The following is a 22,950-nucleotide window of genomic DNA, read 5'->3' as shown; positions in this document are numbered from 1 at the left end:
CAAGCAAAATGAACAAAAAACATTGAATTCAATTCTTTCTGATTTTAGAAACTGCATTAAAGAAGGGGTGCACCGGTCCTGGAGATACTGCAATACCAGGTCAATGCGTGGAGTGGACAGAGCAAGCTCTTTTTCCATCTCCCTGTTCTAAAAATCCATTTAATATATGGTCCCCAGATAGGGGACGTATCAGATATTAAACTGATAAGAACAGATACTACACTTGATCTTAGCCAAAAGGCCGAGAAGCGATAACCAGAATTGGTTTCAAACTACGGAGCCACCCAAGGATCCTGAAAAGTCCATTTGTGGAGATGAGCTCCTGGACTCCCGTTAAGAAGACATGTTGTCAACCTCTAGATCCCTTACATGCCTGCACTTTTCGGCTTGCTGCTGCTGCAATCCACGCGTTTTAGATCTGCATAACTCCACCTCTTTAAACACAGCACCTTCACCCCCTGCTGTTCCCACCCGCCTCAACACCGTTGGAAGGGAGGAGAACCAATTAAGGCGGGGGGTGGGGTGGAACGAGCAGCTGTCTACCCTTAGCAGGAGGGCTCCTGATTACATACCTCTCCTGCTGCTGCTGCTGCTGGCTGTCCAGCAGCAGACTGAAGGTGGCTGCTGCTGTGCACAGGTATATAAAGGCTCAGAGCCTATTATGACACGCGCAGCCAGCGTTCCATTGCCACATTCCATCTACTGCAGGCAGGATACCTGGCTGGCTGAATGTCGCTGAGAAGCTCACAGAGACCGCCATAAGCAACAGTTTAACAGAATGCCACAGACTAATCAACCAAACTTTTTGGGTTGGGCTCTCTTTTATAGTCTGCAGGCATTAAATGAAAGAAGTCAGTGTTCCAGCAGAAGGAGACAACGTTTCAGAAAAGGCATTGTAGCAAACCAAAAAAGAAATTTTAAGCGCAGCAGAGTAACCAGCGCACATACCTGTTAGCTCAGGTGAGTTTAAAAGGCTGCTGTTGATAACAAGGGCATTTGCTAAATAGATGGTGTGTGTGCAACAATATACTGAAAGGTCAATTATATTGTGCAGCTTATCTCACCACCTGTAGTTATTTAGGTGAAAGCTCCAAAATGCTTGCCTAATATGTCTGTTTATCCAAAAGGAAGTAAAAAGGGAGAGCTAGAAAGATAGCATTGCATCACATTACATGGCAATGCAATGCACAGTTGCTGAAGTTGAACCAAAATGAGCTTGTAATCTGGCTTCTGCAACTTTGAACATGAAAAATCCAATGAGGAGAAGAAAAGCAAAGCCAAAGAGTCCATCCCCAAATCCGACAAACAAGCAAAATGAACAAAAAACATTGAATTCAATTCTTTCTGATTTTAGAAACTGCATTAAAGAAGGGGTGCACCGGTCCTGGAGATACTGCAATACCAGGTCAATGCGTGGAGTGGACAGAGCAAGCTCTTTTTCCATCTCCCTGTTCTAAAAATCCATTTAATATATGGTCCCCAGATAGGGGACGTATCAGATATTAAACTGATAAGAACAGATACTACACTTGATCTTAGCCAAAAGGCCGAGAAGGGATAACCAGAATTTTTTTCAAACTACGGAGCCACCCAAGGATCCTGAAAAGTCCATTTGTGGAGATGAGCTCCTGGACTCCCGTTAAGAAGACATGTTGTCAACCTCTAGATCCCTTACATGCCTGCACTTTTCGGCTTGCTGCTGCTGCAATCCACGCGTTTTAGATCTGCATAACTCCACCTCTTTAAACACAGCACCTTCACCCCCTGCTGTTCCCACCCGCCTCAACACCGTTGGAAGGGAGGAGAACCAATTAAGGCGGGGGGTGGGGTGGAACGAGCAGCTGTCTACCCTTAGCAGGAGGGCTCCTGATTACATACCTCTCCTGCTGCTGCTGCTGCTGGCTGTCCAGCAGCAGACTGAAGGTGGCTGCTGCTGTGCACAGGTATATAAAGGCTCAGAGCCTATTATGACACGCGCAGCCAGCGTTCCATTGCCACATTCCATCTACTGCAGGCAGGATACCTGGCTGGCTGAATGTCGCTGAGAAGCTCACAGAGACCGCCATAAGCAACAGTTTAACAGAATGCCACAGACTAATCAACCAAACTTTTTGGGTTGGGTTCTCTTTTATAGTCTGCAGGCATTAAATGAAAGAAGTCAGTGTTCCAGCAGAAGGAGACAACGTTTCAGAAAAGGCATTGTAGCAAACCAAAAAAGAAATTTTAAGCGCAGCAGAGTAACCAGCGCACATACCTGTTAGCTCAGGTGAGTTTAAAAGGCTGCTGTTGATAACAAGGGCATTTGCTAAATAGATGGTGTGTGTGCAACAATATACTGAAAGGTCAATTATATTGTGCAGCTTATCTCACCACCTGTAGTTATTTAGGTGAAAGCTCCAAAATGCTTGCCTAATATGTCTGTTTATCCAAAAGGAAGTAAAAAGGGAGAGCTAGAAAGATAGCATTGCATCACATTACATGGCAATGCAATGCACAGTTGCTGAAGTTGAACCAAAATGAGCTTGTAATCTGGCTTCTGCAACTTTGAACATGAAAAATCCAATGAGGAGAAGAAAAGCAAAGCCAAAGAGTCCATCCCCAAATCCGACAAACAAGCAAAATGAACAAAAAACATTGAATTCAATTCTTTCTGATTTTAGAAACTGCATTAAAGAAGGGGTGCACCGGTCCTGGTGATACTGCAATACCAGGTCAATGCGTGGAGTGGACAGAGCAAGCTCTTTTTCCATCTCCCTGTTCTAAAAATCCATTTAATATATGGTCCCCAGATAGGGGACGTATCAGATATTAAACTGATAAGAACAGATTTTTTTTTTTTTTTTTTTTTTTCCAAACACTCAGAAATTAAGTTTTATAATCTTAAATCATATATCACTAAACTCAAGATTTTAGTTCCATCATCGTGTTTAGATATTATATTTATATTTTTTCATTTGAATTAATATATATAAAGTTAAACATAACAATTCCTTTACAGTTTCAACAGTTTCCAAACAAATCACAACTGACATTACTTCACCCGGTTTCCCAAACTAAATATCCCCTTTTTCCCTTTTACTTTCCTCCCAACAAAACCCCTTAACTTCTTTTCTTCCTCCTCATGCTCTAACCGCATCTGTTCCCAATCATACTCTTCCTCATCATCTCTGAAAGTCACCACCTTCTCCAAAACTTTACCCTTTTCCTCTTTTACTTCTTTCTTTTCACCAGATACTTTCCTTGATCCACAATTTTCCTGTACCATTACCTTTTTCTTCACCTTTAAACTTTCAACTTCTTTTCCCTGCTTATTCTCCTCTATAATTATCGCATCAACTTCCTTCTTCATTTTATCACCAATATCTTCCTTTTGTCCTCCAAAGTTCTTTTCAAAAGTTCCTTTGCTGCTTTCCATGTAACAATACCCAGAACTCCCGTTTACCATAATCCTCCCATTATGCAAATTTTCTTCTCCTGTTGTCCACACCAAAAAACGTCTCTTTCCGTTCCAAATACCAACTTTGTTCCTGTATAATTTCTGAAACTTTACCATCTTACATTTAGATTCCAAAAAAACCATTATCTCCTCTATTTCCACAAACGGATTGTCCATGTAAATTATCACACTCTTCGGTTTCCCCATGAATGATGCACTTACTCCAATTTTCCCAGAATCCTCTTCACTCCAGCATTTGAAAAAATGAATGCACTTTTCCTCAGAAACTAGAGTCACATCACAAACTTTACCTTGCTTTATTTCTTGCATACAGTAGATATCCTTCTCCAAAACTTCATGTTTCCTCAAAATTTCCAGAATCCATTTTTCTTCCAAAAAAGTTTCTTCCGTCTCCCGTTTCACAAAAAAAAGTAAGCATCTCTTCTTTTTCCAAAACTCCATCTCAACAATCCGTTTTCCTTCCGTTTTTCCTTTTAATCCTCCAAATGTTGCCACCACAGCTATGTGTGGCGACAGTTGCCCCCCACAGCTATGTGTGGTGACAAGGTGATCGCCTCTCGTTGCCCAGGGACTAATCCGACTCCCTAATAGCAGCAGGGGGGTTTAGCTCCACCGATGAGTGTAGCGATCCCCCCAGGCCAAGGAGCCGGGTACCCCAAGCACCTCCCAGTCAAGACCAAGGCAGCAACCGCTAGATCACTGCACTTGATCTTAGCCAAAAGGCCGAGAAGCGATAACCAGAATTGGTTTCAAACTACGGAGCCACCCAAGGATCCTGAAAAGTCCATTTGTGGAGATGAGCTCCTGGACTCCCGTTAAGAAGACATGTTGTCAACCTCTAGATCCCTTACATGCCTGCACTTTTCGGCTTGCTGCTGCTGCAATCCACGCGTTTTAGATCTGCATAACTCCACCTCTTTAAACACAGCACCTTCACCCCCTGCTGTTCCCACCCGCCTCAACACCGTTGGAAGGGAGGAGAACCAATTAAGGCGGGGGGTGGGGTGGAACGAGCAGCTGTCTACCCTTAGCAGGAGGGCTCCTGATTACATACCTCTCCTGCTGCTGCTGCTGCTGGCTGTCCAGCAGCAGACTGAAGGTGGCTGCTGCTGTGCACAGGTATATAAAGGCTCAGAGCCTATTATGACACGCGCAGCCAGCGTTCCATTGCCACATTCCATCTACTGCAGGCAGGATACCTGGCTGGTTGAATGTCGCTGAGAAGCTCACAGAGACCGCCATAAGCAACAGTTTAACAGAATGCCACAGACTAATCAACCAAACTTTTTGGGTTGGGTTCTCTTTTATAGTCTGCAGGCATTAAATGAAAGAAGTCAGTGTTCCAGCAGAAGGAGACAACGTTTCAGAAAAGGCATTGTAGCAAACCAAAAAAGAAATTTTAAGCGCAGCAGAGTAACCAGCGCACATACCTGTTAGCTCAGGTGAGTTTAAAAGGCTGCTGTTGATAACAAGGGGATTTGCTAAATAGATGGTGTGTGTGCAACAATATACTGAAAGGTCAATTATATTGTGCAGCTTATCTCACCACCTGTAGTTATTTAGGTGAAAGCTCCAAAATGCTTGCCTAATATGTCTGTTTATCCAAAAGGAAGTAAAAAGGGAGAGCTAGAAAGATAGCATTGCATCACATTACATGGCAATGCAATGCACAGTTGCTGAAGTTGAACCAAAATGAGCTTGTAATCTGGCTTCTGCAACTTTGAACATGAAAAATCCAATGAGGAGAAGAAAAGCAAAGCCAAAGAGTCCATCCCCAAATCCGACAAACAAGCAAAATGAACAAAAAACATTGAATTCAATTCTTTCTGATTTTAGAAACTGCATTAAAGAAGGGGTGCACCGGTCCTGGAGATACTGCAATACCAGGTCAATGCGTGGAGTGGACAGAGCAAGCTCTTTTTCCATCTCCCTGTTCTAAAAATCCATTTAATATATGGTCCCCAGATAGGGGACGTATCAGATATTAAACTGATAAGAACAGATTTTTTTTTTTTTTTTTTTTTTTTTTTTCGAAAGCCCGAATTCGTGTACAAAACCCGAGTGCGCTTAAAAAAGTGACAAGTGCCACAAAAAAAGTGCACTAGGATGCTGGTCTTCTTGAAACCCTCTCCAAAAGGAGAAGGGTCCCCCAAACCATTCCCCGTCCCTCCGAGCCAGAAGGCCACAGCGAGGAACAGGGACAAATAGCCACCTCCAGCCGGAGCCAGAGGCGACCCAATCTTACCCCCAGCACCTGCCCGAGTTCTCACCCGAGCAAGGCACTGGGAGCCAAAGACTGTGCTCCCCTCCCGGAAGAGGGGAGCCAACAACGCTCTCCTCCCGAAAGAGGAGAGCCAGGGGGGTTCAGGGGGGAGCGGAACCTGATGGCCACACACTCCCCCCCTAGACCTGCCAAGAGAGGAACCCGTAAGGGAACCGCATCCCGACAAAATCCTAGTAGGACGTGACACACGTGAATAAGTGGACACACAGTGACAAAGAAATTAAATAAATAGTGAAGGTTTCACAGTATAATACTGCCCGGACCTTCGACCGGGAATTGAAAAATTACCCATCCTAAGGCCAGAAGGCCCGGAATAAGGGTGTGTGCGAAGAAAGAAAATTTAAAGTGCTTGTGCAAATGTGCCATAAACTCAAGTGGGGTTCCCAATCCCAGTGAGTTAAGGCACCCCAGGGTCACCACTCCTGGGGCACTTCACACTTCAGGCTTTCGATCTTCCCCGGCCCAATGGCGTCGATCCTGGGGGGCCATGCTTTCCACCAGATGACTATATTAGCCACCTGGCGTACTAACAAGCGCCTAAACCCCAGTGTGCATAATGTATCAATCTACTAGGGCGGCCAACATCCAAAACCGCCTTTTCGAAAGATACTACACTTGATCTTAGCCAAAAGGCCGAGAAGCGATAACCAGAATTGGTTTCAAACTACGGAGCCACCCAAGGATCCTGAAAAGTCCATTTGTGGAGATGAGCTCCTGGACTCCCGTTAAGAAGACATGTTGTCAACCTCTAGATCCCTTACATGCCTGCACTTTTCGGCTTGCTGCTGCTGCAATCCACGCGTTTTAGATCTGCATAACTCCACCTCTTTAAACACAGCACCTTCACCCCCTGCTGTTCCCACCCGCCTCAACACCGTTGGAAGGGAGGAGAACCAATTAAGGCGGGGGGTGGGGTGGAACGAGCAGCTGTCTACCCTTAGCAGGAGGGCTCCTGATTACATACCTCTCCTGCTGCTGCTGCTGCTGGCTGTCCAGCAGCAGACTGAAGGTGGCTGCTGCTGTGCACAGGTATATAAAGGCTCAGAGCCTATTATGACACGCGCAGCCAGCGTTCCATTGCCACATTCCATCTACTGCAGGCAGGATACCTGGCTGGCTGAATGTCGCTGAGAAGCTCACAGAGACCGCCATAAGCAACAGTTTAACAGAATGCCACAGACTAATCAACCAAACTTTTTGGGTTGGGTTCTCTTTTATAGTCTGCAGGCATTAAATGAAAGAAGTCAGTGTTCCAGCAGAAGGAGACAACGTTTCAGAAAAGGCATTGTAGCAAACCAAAAAAGAAATTTTAAGCGCAGCAGAGTAACCAGCGCACATACCTGTTAGCTCAGGTGAGTTTAAAAGGCTGCTGTTGATAACAAGGGCATTTGCTAAATAGATGGTGTGTGTGCAACAATATACTGAAAGGTCAATTATATTGTGCAGCTTATCTCACCACCTGTAGTTATTTAGGTGAAAGCTCCAAAATGCTTGCCTAATATGTCTGTTTATCCAAAAGGAAGTAAAAAGGGAGAGCTAGAAAGATAGCATTGCATCACATTACATGGCAATGCAATGCACAGTTGCTGAAGTTGAACCAAAATGAGCTTGTAATCTGGCTTCTGCAACTTTGAACATGAAAAATCCAATGAGGAGAAGAAAAGCAAAGCCAAAGAGTCCATCCCAAAATCCGACAAACAAGCAAAATGAACAAAAAACATTGAATTCAATTCTTTCTGATTTTAGAAACTGCATTAAAGAAGGGGTGCACCGGTCCTGGAGATACTGCAATACCAGGTCAATGCGTGGAGTGGACAGAGCAAGCTCTTTTTCCATCTCCCTGTTCTAAAAATCCATTTAATATATGGTCCCCAGATAGGGGACGTATCAGATATTAAACTGATAAGAACAGATACTACACTTGATCTTAGCCAAAAGGCCGAGAAGCGATAACCAGAATTGGTTTCAAACTACGGAGCCACCCAAGGATCCTGAAAAGTCCATTTGTGGAGATGAGCTCCTGGACTCCCGTTAAGAAGACATGTTGTCAACCTCTAGATCCCTTACATGCCTGCACTTTTCGGCTTGCTGCTGCTGCAATCCACGCGTTTTAGATCTGCATAACTCCACCTCTTTAAACACAGCAACTTCACCCCCTGCTGTTCCCACCCGCCTCAACACCGTTGGAAGGGAGGAGAACCAATTAAGGCGGGGGGTGGGGTGGAACGAGCAGCTGTCTACCCTTAGCAGGAGGGCTCCTGATTACATACCTCTCCTGCTGCTGCTGCTGCTGGCTGTCCAGCAGCAGACTGAAGGTGGCTGCTGCTGTGCACAGGTATATAAAGGCTCAGAGCCTATTATGACACGCGCAGCCAGCGTTCCATTGCCACATTCCATCTACTGCAGGCAGGATACCTGGCTGGCTGAATGTCGCTGAGAAGCTCACAGAGACCGCCATAAGCAACAGTTTAACAGAATGCCACAGACTAATCAACCAAACTTTTTGGGTTGGGTTCTCTTTTATAGTCTGCAGGCATTAAATGAAAGAAGTCAGTGTTCCAGCAGAAGGAGACAACGTTTCAGAAAAGGCATTGTAGCAAACCAAAAAAGACATTTTAAGCGCAGCAGAGTAACCAGCGCACATACCTGTTAGCTCAGGTGAGTTTAAAAGGCTGCTGTTGATAACAAGGGCATTTGCTAAATAGATGGTGTGTGTGCAACAATATACTGAAAGGTCAATTATATTGTGCAGCTTATCTCACCACCTGTAGTTATTTAGGTGAAAGCTCCAAAATGCTTGCCTAATATGTCTGTTTATCCAAAAGGAAGTAAAAAGGGAGAGCTAGAAAGATAGCATTGCATCACATTACATGGCAATGCAATGCACAGTTGCTGAAGTTGAACCAAAATGAGCTTGTAATCTGGCTTCTGCAACTTTGAACATGAAAAATCCAATGAGGAGAAGAAAAGCAAAGCCAAAGAGTCCATCCCCAAATCCGACAAACAAGCAAAATGAACAAAAAACATTGAATTCAATTCTTTCTGATTTTAGAAACTGCATTAAAGAAGGGGTGCACCGGTCCTGGAGATACTGCAATACCAGGTCCATGCGTGGAGTGGACAGAGCAAGCTCTTTTTCCATCTCCCTGTTCTAAAAATCCATTTAATATATGGTCCCCAGATAGGGGACGTATCAGATATTAAACTGATAAGAACAGATACTACACTTGATCTTAGCCAAAAGGCCGAGAAGCGATAACCAGAATTGGTTTCAAACTACGGAGCCACCCAAGGATCCTGAAAAGTCCATTTGTGGAGATGAGCTCCTGGACTCCCGTTAAGAAGACATGTTGTCAACCTCTAGATCCCTTACATGCCTGCACTTTTCGGCTTGCTGCTGCTGCAATCCACGCGTTTTAGATCTGCATAACTCCACCTCTTTAAACACAGCACCTTCACCCCCTGCTGTTCCCACCCGCCTCAACACCGTTGGAAGGGAGGAGAACCAATTAAGGCGGGGGGTGGGGTGGAACGAGCAGCTGTCTACCCTTAGCAGGAGGGCTCCTGATTACATACCTCTCCTGCTGCTGCTGCTGCTGGCTGTCCAGCAGCAGACTGAAGGTGGCTGCTGCTGTGCACAGGTATATAAAGGCTCAGAGCCTATTATGACACGCGCAGCCAGCGTTCCATTGCCACATTCCATCTACTGCAGGCAGGATACCTGGCTGGCTGAATGTCGCTGAGAAGCTCACAGAGACCGCCATAAGCAACAGTTTAACAGAATGCCACAGACTAATCAACCAAACTTTTTGGGTTGGGTTCTCTTTTATAGTCTGCAGGCATTAAATGAAAGAAGTCAGTGTTCCAGCAGAAGGAGACAACGTTTCAGAAAAGGCATTGTAGCAAACCAAAAAAGAAATTTTAAGCGCAGCAGAGTAACCAGCGCACATACCTGTTAGCTCAGGTGAGTTTAAAAGGCTGCTGTTGATAACAAGGGCATTTGCTAAATAGATGGTGTGTGTGCAACAATATACTGAAAGGTCAATTATATTGTGCAGCTTATCTCACCACCTGTAGTTATTTAGGTGAAAGCTCCAAAATGCTTGCCTAATATGTCTGTTTATCCAAAAGGAAGTAAAAAGGGAGAGCTAGAAAGATAGCATTGCATCACATTACATGGCAATGCAATGCACAGTTGCTGAAGTTGAACCAAAATGAGCTTGTAATCTGGCTTCTGCAACTTTGAACATGAAAAATCCAATGAGGAGAAGAAAAGCAAAGCCAAAGAGTCCATCCCCAAATCCGACAAACAAGCAAAATGAACAAAAAACATTGAATTCAATTCTTTCTGATTTTAGAAACTGCATTAAAGAAGGGGTGCACCGGTCCTGGAGATACTGCAATACCAGGTCAATGCGTGGAGTGGACAGAGCAAGCTCTTTTTCCATCTCCCTGTTCTAAAAATCCATTTAATATATGGTCCCCAGATAGGGGACGTATCAGATATTAAACTGATAAGAACAGATACTACACTTGATCTTAGCCAAAAGGCCGAGAAGCGATAACCAGAATTGGTTTCAAACTACGGAGCCACCCAAGGATCCTGAAAAGTCCATTTGTGGAGATGAGCTCCTGGACTCCCGTTAAGAAGACATGTTGTCAACCTCTAGATCCCTTACATGCCTGCACTTTTCGGCTTGCTGCTGCTGCAATCCACGCGTTTTAGATCTGCATAACTCCACCTCTTTAAACACAGCACCTTCACCCCCTGCTGTTCCCACCCGCCTCAACACCGTTGGAAGGGAGGAGAACCAATTAAGGCGGGGGGTGGGGTGGAACGAGCAGCTGTCTACCCTTAGCAGGAGGGCTCCTGATTACATACCTCTCCTGCTGCTGCTGCTGGCTGTCCAGCAGCAGACTGAAGGTGGCTGCTGCTGTGCACAGGTATATAAAGGCTCAGAGCCTATTATGACACGCGCAGCCAGCGTTCCATTGCCACATTCCATCTACTGCAGGCAGGATACCTGGCTGGCTGAATGTCGCTGAGAAGCTCACAGAGACCGCCATAAGCAACAGTTTAACAGAATGCCACAGACTAATCAACCAAACTTTTTGGGTTGGGTTCTCTTTTATAGTCTGCAGGCATTAAATGAAAGAAGTCAGTGTTCCAGCAGAAGGAGACAACGTTTCAGAAAAGGCATTGTAGCAAACCAAAAAAGAAATTTTAAGCGCAGCAGAGTAACCAGCGCACATACCTGTTAGCTCAGGTGAGTTTAAAAGGCTGCTGTTGATAACAAGGGCATTTGCTAAATAGATGGTGTGTGTGCAACAATATACTGAAAGGTCAATTATATTGTGCAGCTTATCTCACCACCTGTAGTTATTTAGGTGAAAGCTCCAAAATGCTTGCCTAATATGTCTGTTTATCCAAAAGGAAGTAAAAAGGGAGAGCTAGAAAGATAGCATTGCATCACATTACATGGCAATGCAATGCACAGTTGCTGAAGTTGAACCAAAATGAGCTTATAATCTGGCTTCTGCAACTTTGAACATGAAAAATCCAATGAGGAGAAGAAAAGCAAAGCCAAAGAGTCCATCCCCAAATCCGACAAACAAGCAAAATGAACAAAAAACATTGAATTCAATTCTTTCTGATTTTAGAAACTGCATTAAAGAAGGGGTGCACCGGTCCTGGAGATACTGCAATACCAGGTCAATGCGTGGAGTGGACAGAGCAAGCTCTTTTTCCATCTCCCTGTTCTAAAAATCCATTTAATATATGGTCCCCAGATAGGGGACGTATCAGATATTAAACTGATAAGAACAGATACTACACTTGATCTTAGCCAAAAGGCCGAGAAGCGATAACCAGAATTGGTTTCAAACTACGGAGCCACCCAAGGATCCTGAAAAGTCCATTTGTGGAGATGAGCTCCTGGACTCCCGTTAAGAAGACATGTTGTCAACCTCTAGATCCCTTACATGCCTGCACTTTTCGGCTTGCTGCTGCTGCAATCCACGCGTTTTAGATCTGCATAACTCCACCTCTTTAAACACAGCACCTTCACCCCCTGCTGTTCCCACCCGCCTCAACACCGTTGGAAGGGAGGAGAACCAATTAAGGCGGGGGGTGGGGTGGAACGAGCAGCTGTCTACCCTTAGCAGGAGGGCTCCTGATTACATACCTCTCCTGCTGCTGCTGGCTGTCCAGCAGCAGACTGAAGGTGGCTGCTGCTGTGCACAGGTATATAAAGGCTCAGAGCCTATTATGACACGCGCAGCCAGCGTTCCATTGCCACATTCCATCTACTGCAGGCAGGATACCTGGCTGGCTGAATGTTGCTGAGAAGCTCACAGAGACCGCCATAAGCAACAGTTTAACAGAATGCCACAGACTAATCAACCAAACTTTTTGGGTTGGGTTCTCTTTTATAGTCTGCAGGCATTAAATGAAAGAAGTCAGTGTTCCAGCAGAAGGAGACAACGTTTCAGAAAAGGCATTGTAGCAAACCAAAAAAGAAATTTTAAGCGCAGCAGAGTAACCAGCGCACATACCTGTTAGCTCAGGTGAGTTTAAAAGGCTGCTGTTGATAACAAGGGCATTTGCTAAATAGATGGTGTGTGTGCAACAATATACTGAAAGGTCAATTATATTGTGCAGCTTATCTCACCACCTGTAGTTATTTAGGTGAAAGCTCCAAAATGCTTGCCTAATATGTCTGTTTATCCAAAAGGAAGTAAAAAGGGAGAGCTAGAAAGATAGCATTGCATCACATTACATGGCAATGCAATGCACAGTTGCTGAAGTTGAACCAAAATGAGCTTGTAATCTGGCTTCTGCAACTTTGAACATGAAAAATCCAATGAGGAGAAGAAAAGCAAAGCCAAAGAGTCCATCCCCAAATCCGACAAACAAGCAAAATGAACAAAAAACATTGAATTCAATTCTTTCTGATTTTAGAAACTGCATTAAAGAAGGGGTGCACCGGTCCTGGAGATACTGCAATACCAGGTCAATGCGTGGAGTGGACAGAGCAAGCTCTTTTTCCATCTCCCTGTTCTAAAAATCCATTTAATATATGGTCCCCAGATAGGGGACGTATCAGATATTAAACTGATAAGAACAGATACTACACTTGATCTTAGCCAAAAGGCCGAGAAGCGATAACCAGAATTGGTTTCAAACTACGGAGCCACCCAAGGATCCTGAAAAGTCCATTTGTGGAGATGAGCTCCTGGACTCCCGTTAAGAAGACATGTTGTCAACCTCTAGATCCCTTACATGCCTGCACTTTTCGGCTTGCTGCTGCTGCAATCCACGCGTTTTAGATCTGCATAACTCCACCTCTTTAAACACAGCACCTTCACCCCCTGCTGTTCCCACCCGCCTCAACACCGTTGGAAGGGAGGAGAACCAATTAAGGCGGGGGGTGGGGTGGAACGAGCAGCTGTCTACCCTTAGCAGGAGGGCTCCTGATTACATACCTCTCCTGCTGCTGCTGCTGCTGGCTGTCCAGCAGCAGACTGAAGGTGGCTGCTGCTGTGCACAGGTATATAAAGGCTCAGAGCCTATTATGACACGCGCAGCCAGCGTTCCATTGCCACATTCCATCTACTGCAGGCAGGATACCTGGCTGGCTGAATGTCGCTGAGAAGCTCACAGAGACCGCCATAAGCAACAGTTTAACAGAATGCCACAGACTAATCAACCAAACTTTTTGGGTTCGGTTCTCTTTTATAGTCTGCAGGCATTAAATGAAAGAAGTCAGTGTTCCAGCAGAAGGAGACAACGTTTCAGAAAAGGCATTGTAGCAAACCAAAAAAGAAATTTTAAGCGCAGCAGAGTAACCAGCGCACATACCTGTTAGCTCAGGTGAGTTTAAAAGGCTGCTGTTGATAACAAGGGCATTTGCTAAATAGATGGTGTGTGTGCAACAATATACTGAAAGGTCAATTATATTGTGCAGCTTATCTCACCACCTGTAGTTATTTAGGTGAAAGCTCCAAAATGCTTGCCTAATATGTCTGTTTATCCAAAAGGAAGTAAAAAGGGAGAGCTAGAAAGATAGCATTGCATCACATTACATGGCAATGCAATGCACAGTTGCTGAAGTTGAACCAAAATGAGCTTGTAATCTGGCTTCTGCAACTTTGAACATGAAAAATCCAATGAGGAGAAGAAAAGCAAAGCCAAAGAGTCCATCCCCAAATCCGACAAACAAGCAAAATGAACAAAAAACATTGAATTCAATTCTTTCTGATTTTAGAAACTGCATTAAAGAAGGGGTGCACCGGTCCTGGAGATACTGCAATACCAGGTCAATGCGTGGAGTGGACAGAGCAAGCTCTTTTTCCATCTCCCTGTTCTAAAAATCCATTTAATATATGGTCCCCAGATAGGGGACGTATCAGATATTAAACTGATAAGAACAGATACTACACTTGATCTTAGCCAAAAGGCCGAGAAGCGATAACCAGAATTGGTTTCAAACTACGGAGCCACCCAAGGATCCTGAAAAGTCCATTTGTGGAGATGAGCTCCTGGACTCCCGTTAAGAAGACATGTTGTCAACCTCTAGATCCCTTACATGCCTGCACTTTTCGGCTTGCTGCTGCTGCAATCCACGCGTTTTAGATCTGCATAACTCCACCTCTTTAAACACAGCACCTTCACCCCTTGCTGTTCCCACCCGCCTCAACACCGTTGGAAGGGAGGAGAACCAATTAAGGCGGGGGGTGGGGTGGAACGAGCAGCTGTCTACCCTTAGCAGGAGGGCTCCTGATTACATACCTCTCCTGCTGCTGCTGCTGCTGGCTGTCCAGCAGCAGACTGAAGGTGGCTGCTGCTGTGCACAGGTATATAAAGGCTCAGAGCCTATTATGACACGCGCAGCCAGCGTTCCATTGCCACATTCCATCTACTGCAGGCAGGATACCTGGCTGGCTGAATGTCGCTGAGAAGCTCACAGAGACCGCCATAAGCAACAGTTTAACAGAATGCCACAGACTAATCAACCAAACTTTTTGGGTTGGGTTCTCTTTTATAGTCTGCAGGCATTAAATGAAAGAAGTCAGTGTTCCAGCAGAAGGAGACAACGTTTCAGAAAAGGCATTGTAGCAAACCAAAAAAGAAATTTTAAGCGCAGCAGAGTAACCAGCGCACATACCTGTTAGCTCAGGTGAGTTTAAAAGGCTGCTGTTGATAACAAGGGCATTTGCTAAATAGATGGTGTGTGTGCAACAATATACTGAAAGGTCAATTATATTGTGCAGCTTATCTCACCACCTGTAGTTATTTAGGTGAAAGCTCCAAAATGCTTGCCTAATATGTCTGTTTATCCAAAAGGAAGTAAAAAGGGAGAGCTAGAAAGATAGCATTGCATCACATTACATGGCAATGCAATGCACAGTTGCTGAAGTTGAACCAAAATGAGCTTGTAATCTGGCTTCTGCAACTTTGAACATGAAAAATCCAATGAGGAGAAGAAAAGCAAAGCCAAAGAGTCCATCCCCAAATCCGACAAACAAGCAAAATGAACAAAAAACATTGAATTCAATTCTTTCTGATTTTAGAAACTGCATTAAAGAAGGGGTGCACCGGTCCTGGAGATACTGCAATACCAGGTCAATGCGTGGAGTGGACAGAGCAAGCTCTTTTTCCATCTCCCTGTTCTAAAAATCCATTTAATATATGGTCCCCAGATAGGGGACGTATCAGATATTAAACTGATAAGAACAGATACTACACTTGATCTTAGCCAAAAGGCCGAGAAGCGATAACCAGAATTGGTTTCAAACTACGGAGCCACCCAAGGATCCTGAAAAGTCCATTTGTGGAGATGAGCTCCTGGACTCCCGTTAAGAAGACATGTTGTCAACCTCTAGATCCCTTACATGCCTGCACTTTTCGGCTTGCTGCTGCTGCAATCCACGCGTTTTAGATCTGCATAACTCCACCTCTTTAAACACAGCACCTTCACCCCCTGCTGTTCCCACCCGCCTCAACACCGTTGGAAGGGAGGAGAACCAATTAAGGCGGGGGGTGGGGTGGAACGAGCAGCTGTCTACCCTTAGCAGGAGGGCTCCTGATTACATACCTCTCCTGCTGCTGCTGCTGCTGGCTGTCCAGCAGCAGACTGAAGGTGGCTGCTGCTGTGCACAGGTATATAAAGGCTCAGAGCCTATTATGACACGCGCAGCCAGCGTTCCATTGCCACATTCCATCTACTGCAGGCAGGATACCTGGCTGGCTGAATGTCGCTGAGAAGCTCACAGAGACCGCCATAAGCAACAGTTTAACAGAATGCCACAGACTAATCAACCAAACTTTTTGGGTTGGGTTCTCTTTTATAGTCTGCAGGCATTAAATGAAAGAAGTCAGTGTTCCAGCAGAAGGAGACAACGTTTCAGAAAAGGCATTGTAGCAAACCAAAAAAGAAATTTTAAGCGCAGCAGAGTAACCAGCGCACATACCTGTTAGCTCAGGTGAGTTTAAAAGGCTGCTGTTGATAACAAGGGCATTTGCTAAATAGATGGTGTGTGTGCAACAATATACTGAAAGGTCAATTATATTGTGCAGCTTATCTCACCACCTGTAGTTATTTAGGTGAAAGCTCCAAAATGCTTGCCTAATATGTCTGTTTATCCAAAAGGAAGTAAAAAGGGAGAGCTAGAAAGATAGCATTGCATCACATTACATGGCAATGCAATGCACAGTTGCTGAAGTTGAACCAAAATGAGCTTGTAATCTGGCTTCTGCAACTTTGAACATGAAAAATCCAATGAGGAGAAGAAAAGCAAAGCCAAAGAGTCCATCCCCAAATCCGACAAACAAGCAAAATGAACAAAAAACATTGAATTCAATTCTTTCTGATTTTAGAAACTGCATTAAAGAAGGGGTGCACCGGTCCTGGAGATACTGCAATACCAGGTCAATGCGTGGAGTGGACAGAGCAAGCTCTTTTTCCATCTCCCTGTTCTAAAAATCCATTTAATATATGGTCCCCAGATAGGGGACGTATCAGATATTAAACTGATAAGAACAGATACTACACTTGATCTTAGCCAAAAGGCCGAGAAGCGATAACCAGAATTGGTTTCAAACTACGGAGCCACCCAAGGATCCTGAAAAGTCCATTTGTGGAGATGAGCTCCTGGACTCCCGTTAAGAAGACATGTTGTCAACCTCTAGATCCCTTACATGCCTGCACTTTTCGGCTTGCTGCTGCTTCAATCCACGCGTTTTAGATCTGCATAACTCCACCTCTTTAAACACAGCACCTTCACCCCCTGCTGTTCCCACCCGCCTCAACACCGTTGGAAGGGAGGAGAACCAATTAAGGCGGGGGGTGGGGTGGAACGAGCAGCTGTCTACCCTTAGCAGGAGGGCTCCTGATTACATACCTCTCCTGCTGCTGCTGCTGCTGGCTGTCCAGCAGCAGACTGAAGGTGGCTGCTGCTGTGCACAGGTATATAAAGGCTCAGAGCCTATTATGACACGCGCAGCCAGCGTTCCATTGCCACATTCCATCTACTGCAGGCAGGATACCTGGCTGGCTGAATGTCGCTGAGAAGCTCACAGAGACCGCCATAAGCAACAGTTTAACAGAATGCCACAGACTAATCAACCAAACTTTTTGGGTTGGGTTCTCTTTTATAGTCTGCAGGCATTAAATAAAAGAAGTCAGTGTTCCAGCAGAAGGAGACAACGTTTCAGAAAAGGCATTGTAGCAAACCAAAAAAGAAATTTTAAGCGCAGCAGAGTAACCAGCGCACATACCTGTTAGCTCAGGTGAGTTTAAAAGGCTGCTGTTGATAACAAGGGCATTTGCTAAATAGATGGTGTGTGTGCAACAATATACTGAAAGGTCAATTATATTGTGCAGCTTATCTCACCACCTGTAGTTATTTAGGTGAAAGCTCCAAAATGCTTGCCTAATATGTCTGTTTATCCAAAAGGAAGTAAAAAGGGAGAGCTAGAAAGATAGCATTGCATCACATTACATGGCAATGCAATGCACAGTTGCTGAAGTTGAACCAAAATGAGCTTGTAATCTGGCTTCTGCAACTTTGAACATGAAAAATCCAATGAGGAGAAGAAAAGCAAAGCCAAAGAGTCCATCCCCAAGTCCGACAAACAAGCAAAATGAACAAAAAACATTGAATTCAATTCTTTCTGATTTTAGAAACTGCATTAAAGAAGGGGTGCACCGGTCCTGGAGATACTGCAATACCAGGTCAATGCGTGGAGTGGACAGAGCAAGCTCTTTTTCCATCTCCCTGTTCTAAAAATCCATTTAATATATGGTCCCCAGATAGGGGACGTATCAGATATTAAACTGATAAGAACAGATACTACACTTGATCTTAGCCAAAAGGCCGAGAAGCGATAACCAGAATTGGTTTCAAACTACGGAGCCACCCAAGGATCCTGAAAAGTCCATTTGTGGAGATGAGCTCCTGGACTCCCGTTAAGAAGACATGTTGTCAACCTCTAGATCCCTTACATGCCTGCACTTTTCGGCTTGCTGCTGCTGCAATCCACGCGTTTTAGATCTGCATAACTCCACCTCTTTAAACACAGCACCTTCACCCCCTGCTGTTCCCACCCGCCTCAACACCGTTGGAAGGGAGGAGAACCAATTAAGGCGGGGGGTGGGGTGGAACGAGCAGCTGTCTACCCTTAGCAGGAGGGCTCCTGATTACATACCTCTCCTGCTGCTGCTGCTGCTGGCTGTCCAGCAGCAGACTGAAGGTGGCTGCTGCTGTGCACAGGTATATAAAGGCTCAGAGCCTATTATGACACGCGCAGCCAGCGTTCCATTGCCACATTCCATCTACTGCAGGCAGGATACCTGGCTGGCTGAATGTCGCTGAGAAGCTCACAGAGACCGCCATAAGCAACAGTTTAACAGAATGCCACAGACTAATCAACCAAACTTTTTGGGTTGGGTTCTCTTTTATAGTCTGCAGGCATTAAATGAAAGAAGTCAGTGTTCCAGCAGAAGGAGACAACGTTTCAGAAAAGGCATTGTAGCAAACCAAAAAAGAAATTTTAAGCGCAGCAGAGTAACCAGCGCACATACCTGTTAGCTCAGGTGAGTTTAAAAGGCTGCTGTTGATAACAAGGGCATTTGCTAAATAGATGGTGTGTGTGCAACAATATACTGAAAGGTCAATTATATTGTGCAGCTTATCTCACCACCTGTAGTTATTTAGGTGAAAGCTCCAAAATGCTTGCCTAATATGTCTGTTTATCCAAAAGGAAGTAAAAAGGGAGAGCTAGAAAGATAGCATTGCATCACATTACATGGCAATGCAATGCACAGTTGCTGAAGTTGAACCAAAATGAGCTTGTAATCTGGCTTCTGCAACTTTGAACATGAAAAATCCAATGAGGAGAAGAAAAGCAAAGCCAAAGAGTCCATCCCCAAATCCGACAAACAAGCAAAATGAACAAAAAACATTGAATTCAATTCTTTCTGATTTTAGAAACTGCATTAAAGAAGGGGTGCACCGGTCCTGGAGATACTGCAATACCAGGTCAATGCGTGGAGTGGACAGAGCAAGCTCTTTTTCCATCTCCCTGTTCTAAAAATCCATTTAATATATGGTCCCCAGATAGGGGACGTATCAGATATTAAACTGATAAGAACAGATACTACACTTGATCTTAGCCAAAAGGCCGAGAAGCGATAACCAGAATTGGTTTCAAACTACGGAGCCACCCAAGGATCCTGAAAAGTCCATTTGTGGAGATGAGCTCCTGGACTCCCGTTAAGAAGACATGTTGTCAACCTCTAGATCCCTTACATGCCTGCACTTTTCGGCTTGCTGCTGCTGCAATCCACGCGTTTTAGATCTGCATAACTCCACCTCTTTAAACACAGCACCTTCACCCCCTGCTGTTCCCACCCGCCTCAACACCGTTGGAAGGGAGGAGAACCAATTAAGGTGGGGGGTGGGGTGGAACGAGCAGCTGTCTACCCTTAGCAGGAGGGCTCCTGATTACATACCTCTCCTGCTGCTGCTGCTGCTGGCTGTCCAGCAGCAGACTGAAGGTGGCTGCTGCTGTGCACAGGTATATAAAGGCTCAGAGCCTATTATGACACGCGCAGCCAGCGTTCCATTGCCACATTCCATCTACTGCAGGCAGGATACCTGGCTGGCTGAATGTCGCTGAGAAGCTCACAGAGACCGCCATAAGCAACAGTTTAACAGAATGCCACAGACTAATCAACCAAACTTTTTGGGTTGGGTTCTCTTTTATAGTCTGCAGGCATTAAATGAAAGAAGTCAGTGTTCCAGCAGAAGGAGACAACGTTTCAGAAAAGGCATTGTAGCAAACCAAAAAAGAAATTTTAAGCGCAGCAGAGTAACCAGCGCACATACCTGTTAGCTCAGGTGAGTTTAAAAGGCTGCTGTTGATAACAAGGGCATTTGCTAAATAGATGGTGTGTGTGCAACAATATACTGAAAGGTCAATTATATTGTGCAGCTTATCTCACCACCTGTAGTTATTTAGGTGAAAGCTCCAAAATGCTTGCCTAATATGTCTGTTTATCCAAAAGGAAGTAAAAAGGGAGAGCTAGAAAGATAGCATTGCATCACATTACATGGCAATGCAATGCACAGTTGCTGAAGTTGAACCAAAATGAGCTTGTAATCTGGCTTCTGCAACTTTGAACATGAAAAATCCAATGAGGAGAAGAAAAGCAAAGCCAAAGAGTCCATCCCCAAATCCGACAAACAAGCAAAATGAACAAAAAACATTGAATTCAATTCTTTCTGATTTTAGAAACTGCATTAAAGAAGGGGTGCACCGGTCCTGGAGATACTGCAATACCAGGTCAATGCGTGGAGTGGACAGAGCAAGCTCGTTTTCCATCTCCCTGTTCTAAAAATCCATTTAATATATGGTCCCCAGATAGGGGACGTATCAGATATTAAACTGATAAGAACAGATTTTTTTTTTTTTTTTTTTTTTTTTTAAACCATTCAGTTTAGTTTTTTAGCAAACAGTATGAATTTCTCCAAAATTTGCTACTTAAAACTTCTCATCATCATGGTTCTATTTATTTAGCAGTAGTATAAGACGAAATATAATCACAAGGGAACATCCTTTACGTAACACAAATGCAGAAACTTCAAGGAATCACAAAGAAAAAAATCACTGGTATTTGATAAGGTAATGCCACTTTTTAAATTTCCAAATCCCTTCGGCATCTGTGCCACCACCGCCTCTGCTGTCCAACTTATATATCAGGTATAGTCTTGAAAGAATAAGTCTAACACATTCATTCACTGATAAAGATTTCCTTTTGAAAAGTCCAAGGTTCCTTGCATCCCACAAACTCTCCATCACACAAGCCATTATCAACCATAAAATTCTATCTTTAGACCGACTACACGCACCAATTCCAAACATCGCCACACGCCAATCCACAAAATTCACGCCTGCTAAACCCTTACACAATCCACCTACACACTTCCACACACTGTACGCGTACTCACAATCCCACATAACATGCCTGACAGTCTCACAACCACCACATCCCACTCTCGGACACACATCTGTTCTTATCAACTCTCTTTTCTTCTGCACTTCTCTCACAGGTAAAATATTATGTAAAGTCATCCACACCACATCCTTCTGTTTGTTTGACATCCCATACGTATCTAACTTCTTCCATGCATCTGAAACCTCATTCCCTCTCAGCCCAACAATATTACACTCTACCTCATTTGCACTCATTCTTTTCACCACATTCTTGGTCATTCTAAAATCATTCATTCCCACACTCAACAAATCATGCTTTCTCACAAATTTCTCAATCACCTCATACCAAACAGGACACTTAAAGGCCACAGGCACACTCGCATCTCTCTTCCTCCAGCATAACCCATACAACATCCATCCAGCAGAATAATTAGCCATAAAAGCACCTTTATTGCCTTTACCCAGCAAAATAACCACAGTCTTAATATAATTAAGGCCTAAAAAAACTTCAATATTGGGAAAGGCCAGCCCACCATGCTGACAAGCCTTAAAAAGGCTCTCCCGCTTCAACTTCTCCATCTTACTACACCACAGGAATGTGAATACCAACTTCTCTATTCTCTTAATTTTCCTGTAAGGAGAAGGAAAAACAGTCGCCACATAAAGCAGGATAGGGAGAATCACTGCTTTGATAATTAACACCTTACCACGCAGAGTCAATTCTCTCATTCGCCAAAAATTCAATTTACGTTCAACCCGCATACCACACTCTTCCCAACTTTCATTCCCTTTTAAGTCATCATTAAATAATACGCCCAAAATCTTGATTGCACCCTCTTCACACTTTACACCATCCATACGAATACTACTATCTCCAAAACATTTAAAACTACATTTATTCCAATTTACCCTAAAACCAGACGCACCAACAAAAAAATCCAAAAGCAATTTAATTCTACTCAAAGAAGCCATACTTTCACTCACAACCACAACATCATCCATATAACCTAACACTTTCACATGCTTACCACCACTACCAGGCACCAACAAACCTCTCATCATTTTATCCCGTCTAATCAAACATAACAATGGTTCTATTACACATACAAATAAGACGGGGGACATAGGACACCCCTGCCTTACTCCTGACCTAATCTTCACTTTGTCACACAGCCACCCATTAACCAAGAACTCACTTGACACACAATCATACAATGATTTTACACAATTCACAAATTCTCTAGGAAACCCCATTCTTTCCAGTACTTTAAACAAAAACACATGCGAAACCCTGTCAAACGCCTTCTCAAAATCAATAGCTAAAGTCATACATTTCTGCTTTCTATCCTTGCAATCCCCAATCATATCTCTCAACAATAACAAGTTATCACTCATACTTCTTCCAGGCACTGCACATACTTGGTCCTCCTCCACAACACTACCAATCACTTCACGCATACGATTTGCCAGTAACTTACTGTAGACCTTATAATCCGAATTCAGCAGTGTTATTGGTCTCCAGTTTTCCAAACGTTTCCTCTCACCCTTTTTATACACAAGCACAACCACTCCTTCTTTCATTGATTCACACAACCTACCATTCACCCACATATACTTACATACCTCAGTCAAATCTGTTCCCAAAACTTCCCATGCTTTCACATACAACTCTACAGGTATACCATCTTTCCCAGGAGTCTTACTCTTTTT

The 22,950-nt window shown here is 44.2% G+C and overlaps 14 non-coding genes and 2 pseudogenes across 14 annotated transcripts; all 16 read right to left on the bottom strand.

Annotated features, from left to right (window-relative positions):
• Positions 1-62: 62 nt before the first annotated feature.
• LOC141230681 (U2 spliceosomal RNA) lies at positions 63-253 on the bottom strand. Its single transcript, XR_012297134.1, has one exon. It is a non-coding gene; the product is annotated as a U2 spliceosomal RNA (small nuclear RNA).
• A 1,115-nt stretch (positions 254-1,368) lies between these two features.
• Positions 1,369-1,559, bottom strand: LOC141230545 (U2 spliceosomal RNA). The gene has a single exon (XR_012297004.1). It is a non-coding gene; the product is annotated as a U2 spliceosomal RNA (small nuclear RNA).
• A 1,115-nt stretch (positions 1,560-2,674) lies between these two features.
• LOC141230356 (U2 spliceosomal RNA) lies at positions 2,675-2,869 on the bottom strand. Its single transcript, XR_012296889.1, has one exon. It is a non-coding gene; the product is annotated as a U2 spliceosomal RNA (small nuclear RNA).
• A 2,438-nt stretch (positions 2,870-5,307) lies between these two features.
• On the bottom strand, positions 5,308-5,500 carry LOC141230390 (U2 spliceosomal RNA). The gene has a single exon (XR_012296911.1). It is a non-coding gene; the product is annotated as a U2 spliceosomal RNA (small nuclear RNA).
• A 794-nt stretch (positions 5,501-6,294) lies between these two features.
• Positions 6,295-6,386, bottom strand: LOC141230439 (U2 spliceosomal RNA; annotated as a pseudogene).
• Positions 6,387-7,501: 1,115 nt separating this feature from the next.
• Positions 7,502-7,692, bottom strand: LOC141230680 (U2 spliceosomal RNA). Its single transcript, XR_012297133.1, has one exon. It is a non-coding gene; the product is annotated as a U2 spliceosomal RNA (small nuclear RNA).
• Positions 7,693-8,807: 1,115 nt separating this feature from the next.
• Positions 8,808-8,998, bottom strand: LOC141230181 (U2 spliceosomal RNA). Its single transcript, XR_012296737.1, has one exon. It is a non-coding gene; the product is annotated as a U2 spliceosomal RNA (small nuclear RNA).
• A 1,115-nt stretch (positions 8,999-10,113) lies between these two features.
• On the bottom strand, positions 10,114-10,304 carry LOC141230679 (U2 spliceosomal RNA). Its single transcript, XR_012297132.1, has one exon. It is a non-coding gene; the product is annotated as a U2 spliceosomal RNA (small nuclear RNA).
• A 1,112-nt stretch (positions 10,305-11,416) lies between these two features.
• Positions 11,417-11,607, bottom strand: LOC141230678 (U2 spliceosomal RNA). The gene has a single exon (XR_012297131.1). It is a non-coding gene; the product is annotated as a U2 spliceosomal RNA (small nuclear RNA).
• A 1,109-nt stretch (positions 11,608-12,716) lies between these two features.
• On the bottom strand, positions 12,717-12,907 carry LOC141230677 (U2 spliceosomal RNA). Its single transcript, XR_012297130.1, has one exon. It is a non-coding gene; the product is annotated as a U2 spliceosomal RNA (small nuclear RNA).
• Positions 12,908-14,022: 1,115 nt separating this feature from the next.
• LOC141230676 (U2 spliceosomal RNA) lies at positions 14,023-14,213 on the bottom strand. The gene has a single exon (XR_012297129.1). It is a non-coding gene; the product is annotated as a U2 spliceosomal RNA (small nuclear RNA).
• A 1,115-nt stretch (positions 14,214-15,328) lies between these two features.
• Positions 15,329-15,519, bottom strand: LOC141230675 (U2 spliceosomal RNA). The gene has a single exon (XR_012297128.1). It is a non-coding gene; the product is annotated as a U2 spliceosomal RNA (small nuclear RNA).
• Positions 15,520-16,634: 1,115 nt separating this feature from the next.
• LOC141230674 (U2 spliceosomal RNA) lies at positions 16,635-16,825 on the bottom strand. The gene has a single exon (XR_012297127.1). It is a non-coding gene; the product is annotated as a U2 spliceosomal RNA (small nuclear RNA).
• Positions 16,826-17,940: 1,115 nt separating this feature from the next.
• On the bottom strand, positions 17,941-18,131 carry LOC141230672 (U2 spliceosomal RNA). Its single transcript, XR_012297125.1, has one exon. It is a non-coding gene; the product is annotated as a U2 spliceosomal RNA (small nuclear RNA).
• Positions 18,132-19,246: 1,115 nt separating this feature from the next.
• LOC141230671 (U2 spliceosomal RNA) lies at positions 19,247-19,437 on the bottom strand. The gene has a single exon (XR_012297124.1). It is a non-coding gene; the product is annotated as a U2 spliceosomal RNA (small nuclear RNA).
• A 1,115-nt stretch (positions 19,438-20,552) lies between these two features.
• On the bottom strand, positions 20,553-20,765 carry LOC141230391 (U2 spliceosomal RNA; annotated as a pseudogene).
• Positions 20,766-22,950: the final 2,185 nt, after the last annotated feature.

This window comes from Phyllobates terribilis, unplaced genomic scaffold (assembly GCF_046119375.1).
Source record: "Phyllobates terribilis strain yellow unplaced genomic scaffold, ASM4611937v1 Scaffold_499__1_contigs__length_1316695, whole genome shotgun sequence".
NCBI classification, from domain to species: Eukaryota; Metazoa; Chordata; class Amphibia; order Anura; family Dendrobatidae; genus Phyllobates; species Phyllobates terribilis.
This window is presented reverse-complemented; position numbering and strand designations above follow the sequence as displayed.